A 17,295-nucleotide genomic window follows, 5' to 3' on the forward strand; every position below is an offset into this window, starting at 1 on the left:
AGGAATACTTTGTAATTGATACGTAACTTAATAGGTAACCAGTGTAGAGATGATAAAATAGGTGTTATATGATCATATTTTCTTGATCTAGTAAGAACTCTAGTGGCTGCATTTTGCACTAACTGTAGCATGTTTATTGAGGATGCAGGACAACCAGCTAATAAAGCATTACAGTAATCTAGTCTCGAGGTCATGAATGCATGAACTAACTTTTCTGCATCAGAACTAAACTTTTTCTGCTTATAAACTATATGTTATGGAGATGGAACACTATGTGTTTGGTATCTATGGATTCAGAAGACCCTAAGCTAACATAAGCACACATGTAATATGTTTATAAAGGATGTATGAGTGAAAATGTACCATAAACTAGAGAATTTCAAAAACGGAAATTAGATTTTTGGCATTTATTTTTCTGTAAATCACACATCACACAACAATAGTGAACAGTTTTTGAACAAAAAATATATTTGTCAAAGCCTTTGCTTGACAGACATGTGTAATTGTTAAATAAAATGTGTAACGAACAATGAAAAATTTAACTTTATTTACAAATAGTCACAGGCGTTTTTCTTAGGAATGTTCAGAATTTTCTAAGCAATGCTTTCACCTCATCACTCTCCAGTAATTGTTCCAGAGCTTGTTTCACCGTAAATCGTTTACTGCTTGCCATCATAAAAGTGCTAAAACAATAAATAATGCTATAATTGTATGTGTATATATATATATTATAATTGTTCTGTCTCTCTCTCATATCTCTGTGCGCTCTCGCTCCGTAAAGCCTTGTTTATACTCGACGCGTCCGTTTGCTTTCTGTCATCTCTGCCACTCAACGCTGTTTGCGTAATAGTATATAGTACCACCCCTTGCAAGGCTACAGAGTCCTCCGATTTGCTAGAATACGTCATGGTAACCTTCCTCTGATTGGGTAAGAAAAATATTCCTCCATCGGCAATTTTTCCATTGGTTGTTGCTCGTGAATCTGCCAAACAACATCGATTTCATTGGACTTTGACGAAGTGGTATTGCGCAACAAGAAAGTGTGTATACAAGCGGGTAAGTTTGTTATCATTGTTTTCAGTGGAATCTGAGGAAGACGGCAAAAAAGACCGCACCTCTCTATCATTAATAGTTTTTAAGATAATTACACATTTGTAAAAGTATGTCATTTTGGGCGGTACCGCCCAATCCGTCCCCTGAGGGTTAATACAGATCTGGGCCAGGTTTGGCAAAGATATGGTACAGTGGCACTGGCACATCTGGATGTCAGCCAAAAGTGGCCCACATATAATGTTGCAAATGTGGCCCAGTTATCTTATAACACTTTTGGGCCAGGTTTGAAAAGATATGGCTAAGTTACCACTGGCTCATCTGGATGTGAGCCAAAACTGGCCCACATATAATGTTGCAAATGTGGCCCAGTTATCTTAAAACACATCTGGGCCAGGTTTGGCAAAGATATGGCTCAGTGACCACTGGCTCATCTGGATGTGAGCCAAAACTGGCCCACATATAATGTTGCAAATGTGGCCCAGTTATCTTAAAACACATCTGGGCCAGGTTTGGCAAAGATATGGCTCAGTGACCACTGGCTCATCTGGATGTGAGCCAAACGTGGCCCACATATAATGTTACAAATGTGGCCCAATTATTTTATAATACATATGGGCCACGTTTGGCAAAGATATGGCTCAGCGACCACTGGCTCATCTGGATGTGAGCCAAAAGTGGCCCACATATAATGTTGCAAATGTGGCCCAGTTATCTTATAACACTTCTGGGCCAGGTTTGGCAAACATGTGGCTAAGTGACCACTGGCTCATCTGGATGTGAGCCAAAAGTGGCCCACATATAATGCTACAAATGTGGCCCAGTTATCTTAAAACATATCTGGGCCAGTTTTGGCAAAGATATGGCACAGTGGCACTGGCTCATCTGGATGTGAGCCAAAACTGGCCCACATATAATGTTGCAAATGTGGCCCAGTTATCTTAAAACACATCTGGGCCAGGTTTGGCAAAGATATGGCTCAGTGACCACTGGCTCATCTGGATGTGAGCCAAACGTGGCCCACATATAATGTTACAAATGTGGCCCAATTATTTTATAATACATATGGGCCACGTTTGGCAAAGATATGGCTCAGCGACCACTGGCTCATCTGGATGTGAGCCAAAAGTGGCCCACATATAATGTTGCAAATGTGGCCCAGTTATCTTATAACACTTCTGGGCCAGGTTTGGCAAACATGTGGCTAAGTGACCACTGGCTCATCTGGATGTGAGCCAAAACTGGCCCACATATAATGTTGCAAATGTGGCCCAGTTATCTTAAAACACATCTGGGCCAGGTTTGGCAAAGATATGGCTCAGTGACTACTGGCTCATCTGGATGTGAGCCAAACGTGGCCCACATATAATGTTACAAATGTGGCCCAATTATTTTATAATACATATGGGCCACGTTTGGCAAAGATATGGCTCAGCGACCACTGGCTCATCTGGATGTGAGCCAAAAGTGGCCCACATATAATGTTGCAAATGTGGCCCAGTTATCTTATAACACTTCTGGGCCAGGTTTGGCAAACATGTGGCTAAGTGACCACTGGCTCATCTGGATGTGAGCCAAAAGTGGCCCACATATAATGCTACAAATGTGGCCCAGTTATCTTAAAACATATCTGGGCCAGTTTTGGCAAAGATATGGCACAGTGGCACTGGCTCATCTGGATGTGAGACAAAAGTGGCCCACATATAATGTTGCAAATGTGGCCCAGTTATCTTAAAACACATCTGGGCCAGGTTTGGCAAAGAAAAGGTTCAGTGACCACTGGCTCATCTGGATGTAAGCCAAAACTGGCCCACATATAATGTTACATATGTGGCCCAGTTATCTCAAACATATCTGGGCCAGGTTTGGCAAAGATATGGCTCAGTGACCACTGGCTCATCTGGATGTGAGCCAAAAGTGGCCCACATATAATGTTACAAATGTTGCCCAATTATTTTATAACACATATGGGCCACGTTTGGCAAAGATATGGCTCAGCGACCACTGGCTCATCTGGATGTGAGCCAAAAGTGGCCCACATATAATGTTGCAAATGTGGCCAACTATCTCAAAACATATCTGGGCCAGGTTTGGCAAAGATATGACTCAGCGAGCACTGGCTCATCTGGATGTGAGCCAAAAGTGGCCCACATATAATATTGCGAATGTGGCCCAGTTATCGCAAAACATATCTGGGCCAGGTTTGGCAAAGATATGGGTCAGTGACCACTGGCTCATCTGAATGTGAGCCATAAGTGGCCCAAATATAATGTTGCAAATGTGGCCCAATTATCTTATAACACATCTGGGCCAGGTTTGGCAAAGATATGGCTCAGTGAGCACTGGCTCATCTTGATGTGAGCCAAAAGTGGCCCACATATAATGCTGCAAATGAGGCCCAGTTATCGTTTTGGCAAAGATATGGTACAGTAGCAATGCCTCATCTGGGTGTGAGCTGAAAGTGCCACCCATATGACATGGCAAATATGGCCCATATAATTCATAACAATTTGGGCCACATTTGGAAAATATATGGCACAGTCAGCATTGGCTAATCAGGGTGTAAGTCAAACTTGGTCCACATTCGAAATATGCCCCCAAAAAATGTAAATCTACCTGGTAAGTCCATTTCTGGCTTAGATGCAACACTTCTGACAATGGCTAATTTAGCTTAAAAGGGACAGACTTTGAAACTGCCTTGAATATTTTTTGGGGGATAGATGCAGCAGACACTTAGGCTGTGTGTCGTGTCCAACAATGCGGGGTTTTTTTTCACGCGACTAGTGTGTTTCTTCAGTTGTTTTCAAGAGAGTGCCACGTTTTTAAAACGCCATGAATGTAACCAGGCACTGAGCAAAACTTTACTTTTTTTTCTGGCTATAAAGCGCTGAACACTCAGTGTTTTTTACAGATCTGTGAGAGTTAAAGAATGTTCAACTTTGGTTAAAACGCTGCGCTCCTCACTGTCACTTTCTACCAGACCGTCCAATAACAATGGAGGAGGGGCGGGAAAAATACCACACCGACCAACTGTCACAACATTCTTTCTGTACAACATCAAATAGCAGAGTAGATGGAAAAATAATATTTCTGGTCTCCGAACATACGTGTCTATACCATATGACATCTGTACTATACAAACATTATTAGTATTATACAAATTATCAGCGAAATCAGTTACAAGTAAACTGTGCCACGTATATTCTGTATAGCAACAAAGCGTCTCAACAAAAAAACAACAACAACAAAAACTCTGCACTGCCAAAACACTTTCAATTGCCCACAGCTAGGCGTTTTCAGCAGATTACCAAGCATTTTCAGCTGCCTAAAAACGCTTGGGTGGACACAAGGCTACATGCACTTACATCTATGACATTATATGCTATTGCTGACCTATGTTTTGTAGGTAGAGTGTCTAGAAAAGTTCAAGTGTCTAAGTTCAAACTTATGAAGAGTTTTTTTGGTTTTGGGATGTGATACTTTAGTTGCTGTTTCTGCAAAGCTTGGGGCACAATGATTTTACCAATGTCCCTGTATCAACATATTTTTGTAGATCTTGGAACATCATTCCTGTCCATAAAAATAGTCCTAACCCTAATACTAACCCTAACCCTAACCCTACAATCAGAGGGAAATTATAATAACACTGATCTAGAAGCATGGTTGAAAGCCTAAACTTGGCATAACTTTAAACTTCAATTCTAATTGGTCGATATGAATGCTGTTCCAGGATCAATAAAGATGTTGAGCCAGAAACATGTTGTAGCCTACTCGGTGAAACCTTGCTTATCTTGCTAGAAGTGTCATCTAGGCCTAACTTCTAGAGCAGACCTTCCAAACTTCCAATGGGACCTAAAGATGAGTTAAAATTATGACAAATTAGTCAATCAAGATATTTCTTATTATTTGGCTATTTTTATAACAAATGTACTGGATTTGTTGTGGAGGATAGGACTATAAGGACACATTGAAGTAAAAAAGTATGTGATTCACTGTTCCTATGTCTCAAGTGACCCCACAAAGGGTAATATTTTAAAATCCCCTTAAAATATTCAAATATTTACAATATAATCAAATTAAAATATTAAAATATTTTCAATATTTTAATATATAAATATGTAATATATAATATAATCGAATCTATATAATTTTATATACTTTTTATATAATTTTTATATAATTTTATTTTGATTTAATACTGTGAAGCTGCTTTGATACAATCTGTATTGTGACAAGCGCTATACAAATATACTTGACTTGACTTGAATATCGAAAATATTAAAAAATATTGTAATATTTTAAATTAAATAAACATATTTTAAATAAATAAATAAACCTTATATATAGCTTAATATAGGCTAATTTACATTTATATAACTGTAATGTTTAGGCTATAAATAATCTTTCTTAAAGATAAAAAATATAACATTATAATTGATAAAATACAATTAAATGAACGACAAATCAGCAGAAGCTCTTGTGAGAAAATATTATTTTTATTAACTTTTTCACCCCCCTGCATTCATGACAAAATTGTCCCATTTTTTTGCTTCAGCTTACTTCTTTATTAGAGTTAATATCTATATTTTGTTTATAACAAAATATTTACTAAGTTGTCTTTGAAAAAACAAAAACAAAAAAAAACAACAACTGACGACTCGGCCCTTTAAATTTAAACGTAGCCGTAAAGCGCAAAAAGGCGCTCGAAACCAAATGGTCAGAAGATTTTGGAGGGAGGACGAATACTGCAAACAATCAAGGTAAGATATAATCGATACATTTATATTTTCTTAGCGATTGCTTCGTTATAGCCATGTTGTGTAATATAGAGTTAATGGAATAACTTCTAATTTCGAAGTAACATTATTTTGGCAGTTTAACTATAAGCTAACGTTAGATCTATTGGTTGTCGAATGCGAAATGAACAAGTATCAATTGAACTGCGCGCCAATACATTTAGATTTCCTCATGTTGCTCCGATCTTGCCAACCTTCAGTCAGTTCTGCACGGTGAAAGTATTTAACTCTTGCCTTATTTTGGCACAACAATGAAAAATGTATATATAATAGCCTATAGTGTAATTTTTCATTCATGTTTATATATTGCGTATACAGTAATACTGCAGTAACTGCGCTAAGTTAGTTTTATTACTTTGTGACAGCATTTTTCGTTAACTAGCAATAATGCACAAATTACTACATGCTTTTTCTTACAAGAAAAGCTTTTTTTTCAGGAAGTTTTTCACCTTAATAACACGTCAATGTGATTTGCTACAGAAAACTGCTAGTGGGAATAAAATAGCCTACAGTTTAGAGTTCACTGTCACCATTAAGGTAAGCTGCTGATACATTGCATGTGGTACAAAATAAAAAAGCTTTTTTTTTCAGCGCACCTGGTTATTGACTGTACTTCATGTAATTGTAGAATTACTGTCTCATGGAGAGAGAAAAGTGGAATATCACTCGCAACAATTTAAGGAAAAGGGCTGTTAAAAGAGTCACCCAGTTTATGAAATCTTTGAATGATGAGGATAGCATGGATTGTACTAATGAAGAGCATAGTGTTGAAAATGAAGTAGTTACCTCAAGCTTTGTTTTGCCACCAATCTGTGGATCAGAAAGTGAAGTGGAAAGTGAATCAGTAAGTGACGAGGATAGCCTTGATATTACTGAACAAGATTTAGCGAGATGTTTAAAAGACTGGGCAACACATTTTCGCATTTCATTGATTGCTTTGTCTGCCCTTTTGTCGATACTGAAAGTCCATCACCCATCTTTGCCAAAAGATGCAAGAACATTACTCAAAACACAGACTCAACATAGTGTTGTTTCCTTGGCGAGTGGATCATTCCATTACTTTGGTATACAGAAAATGTTCAGCCACATATTTCAGAAGCTTACATCAGTTGTCCGGAATCATCACAGCTTCAAATTACAATTAAACATGGATGGTCTTCCAATTTTTAAAAGTTCAGGTGTACAGTTCTGGCCAATTTTAGTAATGCTCCAGGCTTACAGTAGGAAACCTGTGCTGATTGCTCTTTACTGTGGGAACTCGAAGCCTCAGTCATTGTCTGAATATCTGAAGGACCTGGTCTGTGAGTTGAAATCCTTGAGCACTGGTTTTGTTGTTAATGGAAAGACCTTCTTCTTGACTGTTTGCTCGGTAATCTGTGATGCTCCTGCGAGGGCCTTTATTAAGGGTATTAAGTCACACAATGTATACAGTGGCTGCGATAAATGTGTACAGTCTGGCATTTACATTAATTATCGCATGACATTCCCAGAACTTAATTCTAGAGTAAGAACCGATGTTTCTTTTTCAAATGCAGAGGATGAAGACCACCATGTACAACATTCCCCATTTTGTGAAACATCTGTTCCCATGGTTAGTGGATTTCCACATGACTATATGCATTTATTGTGCTTAGGCGTGGTGCATCGTCTGCTTGATTTGTGGATGGGAACTCGCGGCAAGTTGAGTAACCGTATTTCATCCAGGCAAGTGTCTATCATTTCTGGCAAACTGCTTGCTCTCAAGAGTTACATACCCTCCGAATTTGCGAGAAGACCAAGGGCACTTGATGAAAGGTTACGATGGAAAGCAAAAGAACTTAGGCAGTTCTTACTTTACACTGATCCAGTAGGTTTGAGGGATGTGCTGACTACTGAGGTTTACCAAAATTGTATGTTGTTATCTGTGGGCATATATATCTTGGCAAGTCCAACATATTGTTTGCTGTTAAATGACTTTGCAAACACACTACTTAGATCATTTGTTAAGCATTTTGGGGAACTTTATGGTCATTGTTTTTTAGTGTACAACATACATGGTCTGACTCATCTCAGTGATGATGTGAAGGTGCATGGCCACTTAGATTTAATATCAGGGTTTCCTTTTGAAAACTACTTAAAAAAATTAAAGGAATGGTTAGAAAACCTAGCTCACCACTGCAGCAAGTTATACACAGAATTTCAGAACTTAATTCAACAAGTTTAAATGATGTGGAAACCCGGAAAGCTCACAAAAAATGAAAATGCTGCACTCAGATGGACCTGTTCCAGAAGGATTCACAGGAGCAGTCTCCCAATTTAAGGAACTGTCGATAGATGAGTTTGTCATCAACACATCAGAGAGGGACAGATGTATAAAGATGAACAATAAGATACTATTGGTTCAGAATATAATTGTCTTTGAGGGTGAGGAATATATTGTCTGCAAAGAATATAGACACATTGCAAAGTTCTTTGACTATCCCATTGAGTCCACAGATTTGGGAATTTGTTTTGTGTCAGATCTGTCACCAAAGCTGATGTGCTTAACATTAGATACCAAAATGCAGAAGTGCGTCCGGTTGCCTGTGGAGGTTGGATTTGTTGTCATTCCACTTCTTCATGCAGACCCATCCTAAATGTCATTCATAGCGTGGTGTTTTGGTAGTCTTTAAATCTGAATTTTAGATAGTACAATCTTTTTCAAATTAAATTAATTTATGTGCAGATTGGCATCACAATTAGACAGCAGTGACAGAGTCCAGTCTGCCTTGGGTTATCTAGTAGGTGTGTACCATATTTATACTTCTAATAACTTCTGAAACATGTGTTAATAAGGACATTTATGTGCACTTAAACCATCATTCACCTTTTAAAGCCCTTATTATGATTACCATAAAAAATGACTTCTAATTATGTTAATTTGTTTAAATTAAAAAAGTGCAAAAGTTACTGTTCATACTCTAAATGTTGGTTACTTTGTGCCTCTTTCTGGTCTAGGTCATGTTTTACATTGTAGAGTTTTTAGAAACCCAAGAAGTTGAAGTGGTACCAGCACTTTGGGTTGAAAAGGATATATGTCAATGGCCAGCTCAATACAGACGTGATGAATTAGTAAAGGCCATACGAAGTGAGGAGCAACCTGGAAAAACGTCCGACGCATATTGTGTTCGAATTTTATATAAAGCTGGTATTCACATACATCCATATTATTTACCAATAGGCTTCACTAGTTTGAAAAAAAATCTAATGATATTTCTTTACAGCAACCTGCAAAGCTGCTCGTCTAAAACTTCCTCAAGCGGAAACACAAACTGACCTTCAAACAGCAGAGGAAGAAGATGTGGATGACATTCCAAAGAAAAAGCGAAAAAGGCTGTAAGTATTAAAGTGCCATTCTACTACTATTGCTGTAGGGATAAAAAAATATGTTTATTGCTTGTAATATGTTTTGTTCCTCTTTAATATTTACTTGCTTTTATGTTTATGTTTAAAATTTAAACGTCTCGGTTACGTATGTAACCCTAGTTCCCTGATAGGGAACGAGACGCTGCGTCAAGCTGTGGGAACGCCCCTGCGTGTGTGCGTCAAGAAGCACGTATGGAATCAGTCCAATGGAGAGACGGAACGTCATAGGCGGGTAACATCATCGACCAGGAAACTATAAAGCACCCCCAAAACACAAGCGCGACAGCTTCTGATAGGCCTGAAGGAAGCGCTAACGGGCATGCTGGGAGTATAGAACTTAACAAATGTATGCGGTGAGGACCACCCAGCCGCATCACAAACATCACTTAGCGATACTCCTGAAAACAATGCTTTAGAAGCAGCCATACTCCTAGTAGAGTGGGCTCGTACAGCCAAAGGTGAAGGCTGACCAGCCGACTCATAAGCAAGTGAGATGGCCTCAACCACCCACTTGCTCATTCTCTGTTTAGACGCGGGACACCCTTTCCTGGGTGGTCCAAAGCACACAAATAACTGTTCTGATTTCCTCCACAGGGCAGCTCTGTGGACGTAAGCGTCTAACGCCCTAACCGGGCAGAGAAGGTTAAGTTTCTCCTGATCTGATGACACAAACGGAGGAGGATAGAAAGCCTGCAGCACTGTAGGTCTGACAGCATTAGTAGGGACCTTAGGGACATAACCTGGTCTAGGGTATAGAAAAGCCTTAACCATACCAGGCGAAAACTCCAGGCACGAGGGTGCAACCGACAGGGCCTGCCAATCTCCGATTCTCTTAAGTGAGGAGATTGCAAGCAGAAAAACAGTTTTATACGTGAGAAATTTCTCAGAAACTTCCTCAATAGGTTCAAAGGGGGTCAAAGAAAGGCCCTCTAGTGGCCAAATCCCAAGTCGGCACCCTCGTACGAACTGCAGGCCTCAGCCTCAAAGTGCCACGAAGGAAGCGAGTTATAAGTGGGTGTCTCCCAAGAGAAATTCCACTGAAAGGGACATGGTAAGCAGCTAGTGCCGCCACATACACCTTTAGTGTGGAGGGGGATAACCCTGCAGAGAAACGCTCCTGCAGAAACTCCAGCACTGCACCCACTGGGCCGTTAACTGGGTCCTGCCGGTGTTCTGCACACCAAAAAGTGAAAAGTTTCCACTTCAGGGCATATAACTTCCTCGTGGACGGAGCTCTGGAGTGAAGGATGGTCTCAACAACCTCAGTTGAGAGACCAGATTCTATGAGCTGGGCCCCCTCAGAGGCCACAGTTTCCACAACTCTGGGCGGGGCTGAAATATCGTACCGCCCTCCTGAGAGAGTAGATCCCTCCTGATCGGAATCTCCAAGGGAGAGCCGTCCAGAAGAGATATTAGGTCCGCGAACCATACTCGGGCCGGCCAGAATGGGGCTACTAGAAGTAGGCTGACCCCGTCCCGGTGAACCCTCTTCAGAACTGGTAGCAGAGCAACCTGGGGAAAAACATATAGACGTGACCTCGACCACGGCTGTACCAGAGCGTCCAACCCCAGAGGGGCTGTCTGACCGAAACTCAACCAAAGGAGCTCCACCACCTCGGGGTGGAGCCTCCATTCCCCCGGCCTCGGCCCCTGCCTCGACAGGGAGTCTACTACCACATTCAAATAACCAGGAAGATACATAGCCCTCAGAGACCGTAACTTCCCCTGGGACCACAGGAGGATCTGACGGGTCAACTTGTAAAGTGGACGCGACCGCAGGCCCCCCTGATGATTTATATACGAGACCACCGACATGTTGTCTGACTGAACTAACACATGATGACCTCTGAGGTCTGCTAGGAAGTGTTTCAAAGCTTGGAACACCGCCATCATCTCTAGACAATTTATATGCCTTGATAGATGATGGTCCTGCCACAGACCTTGGGCTGGACGACCACTCATGACCGCCCCCACCCTGTGAGGGAAGCATCCGTCGTTAGCGTTACGTGACGACAAAGAGCCCCCAACATAGTCCCTTTGGATAGGAACCAGGTTTCTTTCCAAATGACCAGAGCACGAAGGCAGCGCCGCGTGACTTTGATCGTGCGGAGGGGATTTCCCCTCGGGGAGAATCCCTTGGTCCGGAGCCACCACTGCAGTGGTCTCATGTACAACAGGCCGCAAGGTATAACGTTGGACGCTGCTGCCATCAGACCCAACAGTCTCTGAAACTGTTTTACAGTGAGTAGCTGGCCTAGCTTTACTTGTTTCATAGCTGAAAGAATCGAAGCGATGCGGGTCGGAGAAAGTCGCGCCCGCATCGAGATTGAATCCCAAACGACACCCAGAAAAGTGGTCTTCTGAGAAGGAGATAATACACCTTTCTTTGCGTTCAGCCTCAACCCCAACTTTCTAATATGAGCGAGAACAACATCTCGATGCTGAACCGCCATCTGCTCTGTCTGAGCTAAAATCAACCAATCGTCGATGTAATTGAGGATACAAATGCCCTGAAACCTCAGGGGCGCTAAAGCTGCATCCATGCATTTCGTGAAAGTGCGGGGAGATAAAGCTAGGCCAAATGGAAGAACCTTGTACTGGTACGCCTCGCCCCCGAAGGCGAACCTCAGGAACTTCCTGTGTTGTGGAAGGATGGAAATATGGAAGTACGCGTCCTTCAGATCTATCGTGAGAAACCAGTCCTCGGATCTGATTTGTGACACGATCTGCTTGATAGTGAGCATCTTGAATTTTAGCTTCCCTACCGAGCGATTCAACAGGCGCAGATCTAAAATTGGACTAAACCCCCCATCCTTCTTTAGAACGATGAAATATCGGCTGTAAAAACCTGACTCCAACCTGGGAGGCGGAACCCGTTCTATAGCCCCCTTTTGAAGGAGCGCTTTCACCTCTTGTTCCATTACCAGAGCCTGCTCGGGGCCCACCACTGTGGGCAGAACCCCTCTGAATTTTGGTGGACGACACCTGAATTGGATAGTATAACCCTTTTTTACTGTGTGCAGAACCCACTGAGATATTTTTGGAAGGCTTTTCCACTCTGCCAGAAATACTACTAAGGGTACCAGTCTCTCGATACTGGCCTCTGATGTAACTTGAGCAGCAAACACACCGCCCTGTAACGGCACACCGGCAGGGAACGACTGGCTTAACTGCTCTGAGACCCTCCTCAGAGGGGGCGAGCTTCCCTCGGGAAAGCGCTCGCTGGGACCGTCTGTGCCCCGGCATGAAGGCGGGGTTGGCAGAACGGGCCCCTGAGGGCACCGAAGAAGAGCGGGCACCGTGTAATGCGGTGAACACCTCTCTCCCACGGCAGGGACCACCCTCAGCATCCTGACGCCAGTGGCGTCAGGACTTCCTCTTTGCCGAAGCCTTCTTAGCCATAATAACTGTCCTCAGATCAGTTTTGCCAGAAGACTTCGGCTGAGAGTGCCGCGTCTGGTCCCACTGTTTGGAAGGGGGAGCGCGAGACGCGACACTCTGCTTCTGTTGCGCCCTATGTGAGGAGCTGACTGATGGCCTGGACTGCTCCCGCCCAGCAGTACCGGGGACATGAATTTTAAGAGGAATAAATTTCTGAAACGCTGCCGTCTGTTTCTTCTCTTCCTGAAATCTATCAATGACAGTATTTACAGAATCACCAAAAAGACCATGAGGAGAGAGCGGAGTGTCCAAAAGAAAAGCTTTGTCTTTTTCTTTCATACCAGAGAGATTTAACCATAGATGCCTCTCTGCGGCCAACAGGGCTGCCATAGTACGGCCCATTAGCTTGGCCGAATCCTTGGTGGCGCGCAGAGATAAATCTGCAGCCTGACGCAGTTCGCGAACTACGTCAGTGCTGACCTCTTGAGTGTCTCTCACATCCTTTAATAAGTTAGCCTGGTATGCCTGCAAGATGGACATCGTGTGCAGGCACGCCGAGGCTTGACCGGCCGCCGAATACGCCTTACCCACTACAGCTGATGTACTTCTAAGAGGCTTAGAGGGTAAAAGTGGTGCTTTAAAAGAAGATGCAGCTTCAGCAGTAAAAATGACTAGCAAGCGCCTCTTCTGCTTTGGGCATCGCCCCATAACCATGAGATTTAGCCCCCACAATGTTTGAATAAGTGGAAGTTTGAGGGCTAAAAACACGATAAGAGACTGGCTTTTTCCACGATCTCGAAACCTCTGTGTGGAGATCAGGGAAGAAGGGCAAGCACCGGCGTGGAGGTTGAGAACGGGAAGGCAAAAATCTTTCATCTAATTTAGATTTTTCTCTAGACTCCTGCCTAACAGCTGGCCACTCGATGCTTAATTTAGAAACAGCACGAGTGAGCACCTCCATAAGCTCCTCACTTTCAGGTGACTAAAGATTCCCAATTCCCAGCCATATTATACAATGATTTATTGCTTGTCTTTGTTGAATAATACAGAAGATAAAGAGCTTAAAAAGCTAGTATATTAAATCGCATTATTAGTAAAAAACAACAACTAAAAAACACATTTAGATTATTTTCTAAAATCGTTCGACTAACATTATTACATGTTCGGCCTCAAACTCTGACCATGATGACATTGTGTCACTACTAAAAGAGATTGAATCTGATCTTAGATTTGTTAGTGCATTAACATTTCTGCAAATGTTTAGACTGGTTGGGGGTGTAGTATGCTTGTAATATATACTTAGGGAAACCCTGGACATTGGCCTTAAATACAAGCTTAAATAAAAAAAAAGGGTACAGCTGGGCAGATAAGGGGAGGAACACAAATCATTGACGATTCTTAAGGGAAACAGTTGGGCAACTAGGAGATAGTGGTGACAGAAGCGAACAACATGGCAGGCAGGGAGGAACAGGAACAGCAGAAATTTGAGACACTACCAGACTAGACTGAGACAGATCTGTGAAATTGATTAAAATAAATTTTGATTTTATTTTCTGTGCCCCATGACAAGACCAAACATTCGCTTTGAGAGTGACAACGAAGATTTGGTCAAACAAACAGGATCGTTGCCTCCAGCCCCAAAGATAACAGGACCAAACTTTGCAATTGAGTCTGCAATAAAGAGAAGGGTTCAAAAGCTTGAAACCCCAAAGCAGATGACAGCAGAGCAACCTGGGGAAAAACATATAGACGTGACCTCGACCACGGCTGTACCAGAGCGTCCAACCCCAAAGGGGCTGTCTGACCGAAACTCAACCAAAGGAGCTCCACCACCTCGGGGTGGAGCCTCCATTCCCCCGGCCTCGGCCCCTGCCTCGACAGGGAGTCTACTACCACATTCAAATAACCAGGAAGATACATAGCTCTCAGAGACCGTAACTTCCCCTGGGACCACAGGAGGATCTGACGGGTCAACTTGTAAAGTGGACGCGACCGCAGGCCCCCCTGATGATTTATATACGAGACCACCGACATGTTGTCTGACTGAACTAACACATGATGACCTCTGAGGTCTGCTAGGAAGTGTTTCAAAGCTTGGAACACCGCCAACATCTCTAGACAATTTATATGCCTTGATAGATGATGGTCCTGCCACAGACCTTGGGCTGGACGACCACTCATGACCGCCCCCCACCCTGTGAGGGAGGCATTCGTCGTTAGCGTTACGTGACGACAAAGAGCCCCCAACACAGTCCCTTTGGATAGGAACCAGGTTTCTTTCCACATGACCAGAGCACAAAGGCAGCGCCGCGTGACTTTGATCGTGCGGAGGGGATTTCCCCTCGGGGAGAATCCCTTGGTCCGGAGCCACCACTGCAGTGGTCTCATGTACAACAGGCCGCAAGGTATAACGTTGGACGCTGCTGCCATCAGACCCAACAGTCTCTGAAACTGTTTTACAGTGAGTAGCTGGCCTAGCTTTACTTGTTTCATAGCTGAAAGAATCGAAGCGATGCGGGTCGGAGAAAGTCGCGCCCGCATCGAGATTGAATCCCAAACGACACCCAGAAAAGTGGTCTTCTGAGAAGGAGATAATACACCTTTCTTTGCATTCAGCCTCAACCCCAACTTTCTAATATGAGCGAGAACAACATCTCGATGCTGAACCGCCATCTGCTCTGTCTGAGCTAAAATCAACCAATCGTCGACGTAATTGAGGATATGAATGCCCTGAAACCTCAGGGGCGCTAAAGCTGCATCCATGCATTTCGTGAAAGTGCGGGGAGATAAAGCTAGGCCAAATGGAAGAACCTTGTACTGGTACGCCTCGCCCCCGAAGGCGAACCTCAGGAACTTCCTGTGTTGTGGAAGGATGGAAATATGGAAGTACGCGTCCTTCAGATCTATCGTGAGAAACCAGTCCTCGGATCTGATTTGTGACACGATCTGCTTGATAGTGAGCATCTTGAATTTTAGCTTCCCTACCGAGCGATTCAACAGGCGCAGATCTAAAATTGGACTAAACCCCCCATCCTTCTTTAGAACGATGAAATATCGGCTGTAAAAACCTGACTCCAACCTGGGAGGCGGAACCCGTTCTATAGCCCCCTTTTGAAGGAGCGCTTTCACCTCTTGTTCCATTACCAGAGCCTGCTCGGGGCCCACCACTGTGGGCAGAACCCCTCTGAATTTTGGTGGACGACACCTGAATTGGATAGTATAACCCTTTTTTACTGTGTGCAGAACCCACTGAGATATTTTTGGAAGGCTTTTCCACTCTGCCAGAAATACTACTAAGGGTACCAGTCTCTCGATACTGGCCTCTGATGTAACTTGAGCAGCAAACACACCGCCCTGTAACGGCACACCGGCAGGGAACGACTGGCTTAACTGCTCTGAGACCCTCCTCAGAGGGGGCGAGCTTCCCTCGGGAAAGCGCTCGCTGGGACCGTCTGTGCCCCGGCATGAAGGCGGGGTTGGCAGAACGGGCCCCTGAGGGCACCGAAGAAGAGCGGGCACCGTGTAATGCGGTGAACACCTCTCTCCCACGGCAGGGACCACCCTCAGCATCCTGACGCCAGTGGCGTCAGGACTTCCTCTTTGCCGAAGCCTTCTTAGCCATAATAACTGTCCTCAGATCAGTTTTGCCAGAAGACTTCGGCTGAGAGTGCCGCGTCTGGTCCCACTGTTTGGAAGGGGGAGCGCGAGACGTGACACTCTGCTTCTGTTGCGCCCTATGTGAGGAGCTGACTGATGGCCTGGACTGCTCCCGCCCAGCAGTACCGGGGACATGAATTTTAAGAGGAATAAATTTCTGAAACGCTGCCGTCTGTTTCTTCTCTTCCTGAAATCTATCTATGACAGTATTTACAGAATCACCAAAAAGACCATGAGGAGAGAGCGGAGCGTCCAAAAGAAAAGCTTTGTCTTTTTCTTTCATACCAGAGAGATTTAACCATAGATGCCTCTCTGCGGCCAACAGGGCTGCCATAGTATGGCCCATTAGCTTGGCCGAATCCTTGGTGGCGCGCAGAGATAAATCTGCAGCCTGACGCATTTCGCGAACTACGTCAGTGCTGACCTCTTGAGTGTCTCTCACATCCTTTAATAAGTCAGCCTGGTATGCCTGCAAGATGGACATCGTGTGCAGGCACGCCGAGGCTTGACCGGCCGCCGAATACGCCTTACCCACTACAGCTGATGTACTTCTAAGAGGCTTAGAGGGTAAAAGTGGTGCTTTAAAAGAAGATGCAGCTTCAGCAGTAAAAATGTCTAGCAAGCGCCTCTTCTGCTTTGGGCATCGCCCCATAACCATGAGATTTAGCCCCCACAATGTTTGAATAAGTGGAAGTTTGAGGGCTAAAAACACGATAAGAGACCGGCTTTTTCCACGATCTCGAAACCTCTGTGTGGAGATCAGGGAAGAAGGGCAAGCACCGGCGTGGAGGTTGAGAACGGGAAGGCAAAAATCTTTCATCTAATTTAGATTTTTCTCTAGACTCCTGCCTAACAGCTGGCCACTCGATGCTTAATTTAGAAACAGCACGAGTGAGCACCTCCATAAGCTCCTCACTTTCGGGTGACTAAAGATTCCCAGTTCCCAGCCATATTATACAATGATTTATTGCTTGTCTTTGTTGAATAATACAGAAGATAAAGAGCTTAAAAAGCTAGTATATTAAAT

General features: G+C 43.5%; 1 long non-coding RNA gene across 2 annotated transcripts; it reads left to right on the forward strand.

The window, feature by feature from the left end:
• Positions 1-5,691: 5,691 nt before the first annotated feature.
• Positions 5,692-9,201, forward strand: LOC143718384 (uncharacterized). 2 transcript variants are annotated; one of them, XR_013196344.1, is made up of 5 exons: positions 5,692-5,810; positions 6,327-6,383; positions 8,551-8,609; positions 8,823-9,012; positions 9,089-9,201. It is a non-coding gene; the product is annotated as an uncharacterized LOC143718384 (long non-coding RNA). The 2 variants fall into 2 exon arrangements; XR_013196343.1 differs by lacking the exon at positions 5,692-5,810 and having other exon boundaries at positions 6,273-6,383.
• Positions 9,202-17,295: the final 8,094 nt, after the last annotated feature.

The sequence above is a fragment of the Siphateles boraxobius genome, unplaced genomic scaffold (genome assembly GCF_051911475.1).
Source record: "Siphateles boraxobius isolate OS27281-9 unplaced genomic scaffold, OSU_SipBor_1 61, whole genome shotgun sequence".
Classification (NCBI taxonomy): domain Eukaryota; kingdom Metazoa; phylum Chordata; class Actinopteri; order Cypriniformes; family Leuciscidae; genus Siphateles; species Siphateles boraxobius.